At 60.1% G+C, this 8,622-nt stretch overlaps 2 non-coding genes and 1 pseudogene across 2 annotated transcripts in view; all 3 read right to left on the reverse strand.

The window, feature by feature from the left end:
* The window catches only part of LOC145273197 (large subunit ribosomal RNA), a 5,727-nt gene extending 2,410 nt beyond the window's left edge, over positions 1 to 3,317 (reverse strand). Inside the window, exon 1 of the ribosomal RNA XR_013866226.1 lies at positions 1 to 3,317. This exon is cut by the window's left edge and continues 2,410 nt beyond it. This is a non-coding gene — a ribosomal RNA (large subunit ribosomal RNA).
* Positions 3,318 to 3,911: 594 nt separating this feature from the next.
* Positions 3,912 to 4,069, reverse strand: LOC145273322 (5.8S ribosomal RNA). The gene has a single exon (XR_013866317.1). It is a non-coding gene; the product is annotated as a 5.8S ribosomal RNA (ribosomal RNA).
* A 399-nt stretch (positions 4,070 to 4,468) lies between these two features.
* On the reverse strand, positions 4,469 to 6,838 carry LOC145273530 (small subunit ribosomal RNA; annotated as a pseudogene).
* Between the last annotated feature and the right edge of the window lie 1,784 nt (positions 6,839 to 8,622).

Consider the following 8,622-nt stretch of genomic DNA (forward strand, 5'->3'; position numbering starts at 1 on the left):
GGGCACGGCCCGACCGACCCGGTCCTCGGAGCCAATCCTTCTTCCGAAGGTACGGATCCATTTTGCCGACTTCCCTTACCTACATTGATGCCATCGACGAGAGGCTGTACACCTTGGAGACCTGCTGCGGATGGTGGGTACGGACCGACTCGAGAGCTGCGAAAACCGGACCCGGATTTTCCAGGGCCGCCGAAAGCGCACCGGACGCCGCCCGAGCCGCGGCGCTCTACAGGTACCTTTTCCGTATCTCCGGACGAGCCGATTCCACGGACATGGTCCTTTACGAAGAAGAGAGAACTCTTCCCGGGGCTCCCGGCGACGTCTCCGGGCTCGCTTGCGTCACCGCGGTTTCGCCCGGGAAGCGACGGGCGCCGCCGACATCGCTGCCGACAGCGTCGCCACCCCCGGGCCCTCTCCGAGTCCGGGTTCGGGAATATTAACCCGATTCCCTTTCGACGGGAGGCCGGCCGCTTTTTTTTTGTTTGGGCTTTTGATTCGATTCGATTCGATTCGCTTTCCTTTCACCTTTCATAACGGATCCGGCGCCTTTCGGGAAGACTTTCGCCCGCGTCTTAGGACCGACTGACCCGTGCTCGACCGCCGTTGGCACGGAACCCTTCTCCACTTCGGTCTTCGAAGGTCTCGTTCGAATATTTGCTACTACCACCGAGATCTGCACCCGCGGTCGGCTCCACCCGGGCTCGCGCCCTAGGCTTCCGTGCTCGCCGCGGCGCCCTCCTACTCGTCGCGGCATCGTTTCGGCGCGAAAGTTCATCGCTCCTCGCCGCGACGGTCCGGCATCGGTCCGTCGCTCCAGCGCCATCCATTTTCGGGGCCGGTCGATTCGGCAGGTGAGTTGTTACACACTCCTTAGCGGATTCCGACTTCCGTGGCCACCGTCCTGCTGTCTATATCGACCGACACCCTTTCGGGGATCTCATGGGCGTCGCGTTAGGCACCTTAGCCGGACGTTTGGTTCATCCCACAGCGCCAGTTCTGCTTACCAAAAGTGGCCCACTTGGCACTCGCATTCGAGGTGACCAACCGCCCAGCGAAGCGTGCTGGCGGCGGCGGCCGGATGGGTCGGCTCCGTCGTTCGGGAGAGTCGGCCCGTTCCACCCGTTCCGAGTTCGAGAGTAGGTCGAGGCCGTGAACGGCCCCGGGGCCTCCAATCGTTCGCTTTACCGGATGGAATTGCGACGATCGAGCGCCAGCTATCCTGAGGGAAACTTCGGAGGGAACCAGCTACTAGACGGCTCGATTGGTCTTTCGCCCCTACACCCGGTTCCGACGATCGATTTGCACGTCAGAGGCGCTTCGGACTTCCACCAGAGTTTCCTCTGGCTTCATCCCGACCGGGCGTGGATCGCCATCTTTCGGGTCCCTGGTCGCTCGCTACGCCAGAGTCGGCCGAGTCGTACTCGGAAAAAGGGGAAACCGACCCGGGGGTGATGCGCCCGCGCGCAGCGCCTAAACTCGACGACAAAATAGGACTAGTTCAAGCCGCGGGATCTCACCGATGGGCGGAAGGAGGATATGGAAGCTGGCGCCCGGCAATTCCCCTTTTTGGATGATGCGCCGGTCCCCTCTCGGGGAGGAGGGAAAAACAACCGCACGTCAGCCACGAGCCTTCCCTCTCCTATCTCTCTCGGGAAGAGAGAAAAAAGGAAAAGTTGCGGGCACCGCAGCAGCGACGGCGGAAGGCCGAAAACGCCGCGCCGGCGGGATCGGGCACGGCTCGGAGGCGGGTGAGGCGAGGAGAAGACGACGGCACGAGACCGACGACACCCCCCGACGACCCCCGGACGACTTTGCCACGACACCTCTCCCGATCGACGCCCTCCTACACGCTCTCTCGCTTTCGCTTCGCCTTCGGGGTTAGTCAGAGGTGGCCCCTACGACTCGCGAACGGCCAGGACTCCTCGGTCCGTGTTTCAAGACGGGTCGGGTGGGTTGCCGATGCACGTCGCTGACCCGGGGTGGCGGGCGGCTCGAGTAAAAAAGCGTCGCCGAGCGACCTCTCCGGAAACGGAAACGGGCGCGGGCGGGGTTGCCCCCGACAAGAACCCGAAACGTCGGCGAGGTGCGTGACGGCGAGGCCGCGCCAGTCCTATCCCGCCTCTCATCGCGCACGCGCCCGAGACGGTGGGGCGCCTAAGGAGCGACACACAGAGTGCGTCGCCCGCACGCGACTTCCGGCGGGATCAAAACGGACCGGCTCGCCACGTGTAACGGATCGTGTCAGATTTCCTCCGTTCCCGGCAGAAAGGGGCAGTTACGTTCGCGGGCCCGACGGCCGGTGGCCCCCGACTTCACAAGGTGGGAAGACGGGGGTTTTCAGGGTGATGAAACGCCTGCCGCCTACGGAAAAAAACCCGCGTGTTCGACCTGCACGCCGGGAACGGGTCGCGACGACGGACCGGAGGGGAAGTGCGTCCGGTGCCGGCCGCGCGGAGGTCGCGCCGAAGCGCCCGCGCCATGATTACGCCGAGCGATGATGAAGGGGACGGGTGCAGCGGAGTCGCGCGCGGAGGGAGCAGGAGGAAAGAAGAAGCGGCGGCGACGGATGCGGCGGGTTAGGGCCCGGCGGCAGCAGCGATCGAGAGGACGAGTCCCCTCCGTCGCAGCCAACCGACGCAGCCACCTACCGACGCCGCGGTCGTCACCACGTTTCCCTTCCCGCTATCCACGCGGCCCGTCTCCTTCGTCGGCGACGCGGGCACAAAAGCTGGAACCGCGGGGAACGAGTCCCCCGCGGACACGACGAACGACGACCTGTGCCGCGACGGCCTCTCTTTCAAGAACACACATCGAGTTTGGGCTCGAGCCTAGGCAGCACCGGACTGAGTCCCCCCGCGATCGCGGTGAGCGGTCCCACCCGTTTACCCCTGGGCGGTTTCACGTTCTCTTGAACTCTCTCTCCAAAGTTCTTTTCAACTTTCCCTCACGGTACTTGTCGACTATCGGACTCGTCCCGGTATTTAGCCTTGGATGGAGCTTACCACCCGATTTGGGCTGCGTTCCCAAGCAACCCGACTCTCGGATCGAAGGCCGTCGCTCGCCGTCCGCACCGAATGGGCCTGGCACCCGCCGCGGGCGGCCCCGATCGAGGGAACTCCGAACTATGCGAGACGAAAACGAACGGCTGCCTTCGACCCATGCGCCACACGTCCCGAAGCCTTTAACTTGCGACGGGAATTCGGCGTTGGGCTTCTCCCGGTTCACTCGCCGTTACTAAGGGAATCCCGGTTGGTTTCTTTTCCTCCGCTTAGCGATATGCTTAAGTTCAGCGGGTCGTCTCGTCCGAGCCGAGGGCGGCGGTTTTTAGTAGAGTGTGGTGTTTGGAGGAGAGGAATCTCGATCGGTACCCTCCGTGTGACGACGGCTGGCCGATATAGCGCCCGTCCGACCGAAAATGAAGAAGCCAACAATTAAAAAAAAAGCGTGGGTCCTCCCCATCCGACGTTGCGTTGCCTACGACGCGGCCACCTTTTTACGGTGCGACGGCCGTGCTCGTCGCGCTGCTCGAGGCGTCGCTGAGAGACACCTTCATGAGGCAGAGAGCGAGACGAGCAGGCGGCGCTTACGTCGGCAGTCGGTTAGGTCGGTACTTTTTTTTTGGTCTCCCTTCGGCTGCTTTCGGACAGACTCCTCCTGCTCCTCCTCCACAGTGTTTCTTCACGCGGTCGAAAAGGGAAAAGACTCCGCGGTCTGCCAGCGGGAGACGAAGGAGGAGGCCGGAGAGGGTTTTAAAAAAAAAAAAGACATTGAAAGGAGTCAATTCTTTTTTTATTTTTCTTCCCCCTCGTCACTCGCTCCTGCGACGTCCCGGTTACCACCGTGCCGAGGACCGGGCGGGCACGGGGACGGCAAGATGTCGTTTCGTTAACGGAGAAAGACATGTAACGTTCCGCCTCTCGACCGGACGTGGCCCCGAGACAAGGGATCTCGGGGCCGCAATGTGCGTTCGAGGTGTCGATGTTCACTGAGTCCTGCAATTCGCATCAGTTATCGCGGCTGGCCGCGCTCTTCATCGACGGACGAGCCGAGTGATCCCCCGTCCAGGGTTCAGCACTTGGTTTTTTTATATTAGTTTTTGTTTATATAGATTTAGTAGTGTGCGAGGAGGTCTGTGCGAGGAGGCGTGACGGCATTGCAATGTCGCGAGTAGTTTGTTTTTTTAGCTAGCGGCGGTGGCACAGCGGCTGCAAAAAAACAAAAAAAACGATAAAGCGGCGACAAGGCAAAGAAGAAGCGGCCATCACTTGCGGTGGGCGGAAAAAACAAACAGGTGGTAAGACGCGGAAGCAAGCAAGAAGAGCTGGGCTTTAAAACCTCCGCGTCACCACAAATCTATCTCTCGCTCCGCCTTTTATAGGTTTGTTTGCGCGCATTCGAGGCGTTGACGCCGACAGACAGAGGAGGTAGGCCGGAAAACAACAAACCAGTCTCGAACGGGGGAAAACGGTAATGATCCTTCCGCAGGTTCACCTACGGAAACCTTGTTACGACTTTTACTTCCTCTAAACGATCGGGTTCGGTCGTCTTCTCCAGGCATCGAACGCCGAGGCGTAGATGCACGAGTGTCGTGACGGACACGTCGCGCACTGCCCGGCGGCGTCGTCGGCCAGATCCGAGGACCTCACCGGACCGTTCGATCGGTAGTAGCGACGGGCGGTGTGTACAAAGGGCAGGGGACGTGATCGACGCGGGCTGTTGACCCGCGCCTACCGGGAATTCCTCGTTCACGGGGTTGGTTACAGGCCCCGATCCCTATCACGGGAGGTGGTTCAGAGGTTTCCCAACCCTCTCGGGCCGGGGCGAAGTCCCCGCTGATACCTCCAGTGTAGCGCGCGTGCGGCCCCGGACATCTAAGGGCATCACAGACCTGTTATCGCTCCGCCTCGTGTGGCTTTCTGCCACCCGTCCCTCTAAGAAGTGCGTGAGAAAACCGACCCGGACCCGAGCGCCACGGAGGACGCCGAGCCCGCCGTAAAAATCACTGACATCGGCGCACTAGTTAGCAGGCCGGAGTCTCGTTCGTTTCGGAATCAACCAGACGGATCGCTCCACCAACTAAGAACGGCCATGCACCACCACCCACCGAATCGAGAAAGAGCTATCGATCTGTCAATCCTACCGGTGTCCGGACCGGGTGAGTTTTCCCGTGTTGAGTCAAATTAAGCCGCAGGCTCCACTCCTGGTGGTGCCCTTCCGTCAATTCCTTTAAGTTTCAGCTTTGCAACCATACTCCCCCCGGAACCGAACTCTGGTTTCCCGCAGGCTACCCGCCGGGTCATGGAAGCGAACGCCGGCGGATCGCCGGTCGGCATCGTTTACGGTCGGAACTACGACGGTATCTGATCGTCTTCGAACCTCCGACTTTCGCTCTTGATCGAGGAAAACGTGCTTGCCACACGCCATCGCTGCAGTTCGTCTTGCGACGATCCAAGAATTTCACCTCTAACGTCGCAATACGAGTGGCCCCGACCGCTCCCTTCGATCATTGCCTCGCCGTAGACGGAGACCGACAGACGTAGACGAGGCCCTCTTCCATCATTCCATGCTTATCGTATGCAAGCTTGAACAGCCCGCTCTGAGCACTCTAATTTTTTCAAAGTGAACGTACCGGCCGCCGCGGACACTCGGTTAAGAGCACCCTTGGAGGAGAAACCGCCGACCGCAACACGCGCGCAGACAAGACACGAAGCAGGGACTCGGAGCGGACCGGGGGGTTCAAAAAAAAGAGGAACGCGCGGAAAGGGAGAGGGAGAGAAGCGCGGGGGTCAGAGTGCGGGGATGCGAATGAACGCACCCAAACACACACACGTAGCACCCCCCGTTAGACTACTCCCGGAACCGAACCGACGACCACTTGTTTTTTTTTTTCCCGGATCCCGATCACGACCTCCTCGTCCACCTCGCCGGCAGGACCGCGTGGCGGGTATGCTAGCGGTTGACACCGGCGGAAAGGGCCGGGAATGCGAACGGACGACCAAAGTCAACGACGGACGATGGCGCCGCCGCCCCGGGGCCGCTTGCGCGACCACGAACCCGAGTTCGGACTACGAGCTTTTTAACCGCAACAACTTTAATATACGCTACCGGAGCTGGAATTACCGCGGCTGCTGGCACCAGACTTGCCCTCCGGTTGGTCCTCGTTAACGGATTTGAAGTGTACTCATTCCGATCGCGGGGCCTCGACAGAGTCCCGCGTCGTTATTTTTCGTCACTACCTCCCCGTGCCGGGAGTGGGTAATTTGCGCGCCTGCTGCCTTCCTTGGATGTGGTAGCCGTTTCGCATGCTCCCTCTCCGGAATCGAACCCCGATTCCCCGTTACCCGTAGTAACCACGGTAGGCACTTAACCGACCGTCGACAGTTGATAGGGCGGACCCTCGAGAGACCCGTCGCCGGGCGTGAAAGCTCGTGCGATCGACCAGTGAGTTATCCAGAGTCACCAAAGCGGAGCGCGCCGCCCTATGAGCCCCGCCACCGAACGGACCCGCGAGCGGGAACGCCGACGACGGGAGGACGGAATGACGCGCATCGGTCTCAGTCTAATATGTAGCGCCGCGACCCGGAACGGCCGACGCGGGTGCCAGCGCGCGAGGCGTGGCGACGACGGCGCGCCGACCGATCGCGGCCTGTGTCACATGTATTAGCTCTAGAATTGCCACAGTTATCCATCGCCTCCGAGGAGGAATACGGTCCCGAGGATTAGGTCCGGTTCCTGAGCCATTCGCGGTTTCGCCCGTTCTAATGCGTGGCGTGAACTTACACTTGCATGGCTTAAGCTTTGAGACAAGCATATGACTACTGGCAGGATCAACCAGGTATCGTTGGAATTTGGGACTTTGTTTCGACAGAACGACAGACCGACCGACCGACCGACCGACATAAGACAGACAACTACAACGACGGGCACGTGTTTATTTATTTTTCGAGGGGGTTCGCCGTCAGAAGAAGCGCGCTGCCCGCGCTGATGGCCTCTTTTTTGTTTCTCCCCTGACTTGGACCGAGACCGAGACTCAAAGAACGAAAGCGACCAACGTCGACAACAACAACGACAACGGCACCCTTGACAGCGATACATACGACAAACGACAAGCAGCACGACGGCAGTGCACACGGACATCGAGGGTCAAGGTGCAGACTGAACTCGCCGAGGTCGTCGTCATCGTGGTCGCCATCGATTCCGTCTCGTCGTCGTCGTCGTCAACGTCCACGTCACAGCCGGCCGAGAAGAGAGAACAGACGACAGCGTCGACAACAACAACATCGACAACGGCACCCTTGACAGCGATACATACGACAAACGACAAACAGCACGACGGCAGTGCACACGGACATCGGAGGTCAAGGTGCAGACTGGAATCGTCGAGGTCGTCGTCATCGTGGTCGCCATCGATGCCGTCTCGTCGTCGTCGTCGTCGTCTTCGTCGTCGTCGTCGTCATCAACGTACCAACCGACCGAGACGAGAGAGCAAGCAACAACGTCGACAACAACAACGACAACGGCACCCTTGACAGCGATACATACGACAAACGACAAACAGCACGACGGCAGTGCACACGGACATCGGAGGTCAAGGTGCAGACTGAACTCGTCGAGGTCGTCGTCATCGTGGTCGCCATCGATGCCGTCTCGTCGTCGTCGTCGTCTCCGTCGTCGTCGTCGTCGTCGCCAACGTCAACGTCAACATCACAGCCGTCATCGGGGAGGAGCTGGACCAGGGCAGCGGCGGCGTAAATTTTCCCGTCACCTTCGTCGTCGCCTTCGTCGACCGACCGACCGACCGGCGTCGTGTTCGTGCTCGGAAAACCGAGGAGAGACAACGTGCACATGGCGCGTTCTCGCAAGCGGCTCCTCGGTCCGATTTTTTTGGGCGGCTTTTTCGAGCTTTTTTTTTTTTTTCTCACCCTTTCGTCCGTGCGACGGCGAACGTTAGGGAAAAAAAAAAAAAAAAAAAAAAACGACAACAACGCGGCGGACCGGGCGAACAACATCGTCGACACACACGACATTGACGACCGGTCCCCCTTTTCACAATCGCATCGAGATAAAAACGAACGAGTCCGATTCGAGCACCGAGTCGCGAGCGGGAGGACTGTCGGTGCAAGTATCGATCACTGACGTGAGCGCTTCGCCGGACAGAGGATGGCTCATCCGGCAGCCGTGCAAATCGACGGTATGGGAAGAACGAACAAGAAGAGCAACGACTTGATCGGCGGCTTGGGAACTGCGGACGGTGAAAACGGGTTAATCGACTGCGACCACGACTGCTCGATCGATCTTCTTTGGCGCTAACAAAGGTGGAGGTGGCGCAAGAAGGGACTAGCGCTATCACCGTCCACGTATCAGAAGATGCGGCGGCAGACGTCGACGCTTATGCGTTGTCGGACGAGAAGTCGCTGCAGCACGTGTACCGCGAGCGGGACGTCCAAGGTTTTGCCAGACGGAAAGAAATCGGGTGTCAGCGAACGTTCACACGGCTGTGAGATCGGACGCTGACAGGAGTAGGAGGCGGCAGGCAGGCGGCGGTTACGGCGGCGGCGCCTGCTGCTGCTCATCCTCCTGTTTGCTGCGGCGACTTCCAGGACGGGAGAGCATCGAACAACG

Source organism: Euprymna scolopes, unplaced genomic scaffold, assembly GCF_053919585.1.
Source record: "Euprymna scolopes isolate OS-2025 unplaced genomic scaffold, ASM5391958v1 sca1, whole genome shotgun sequence".
Taxonomy (NCBI): Eukaryota; Metazoa; Mollusca; class Cephalopoda; order Sepiida; family Sepiolidae; genus Euprymna; species Euprymna scolopes.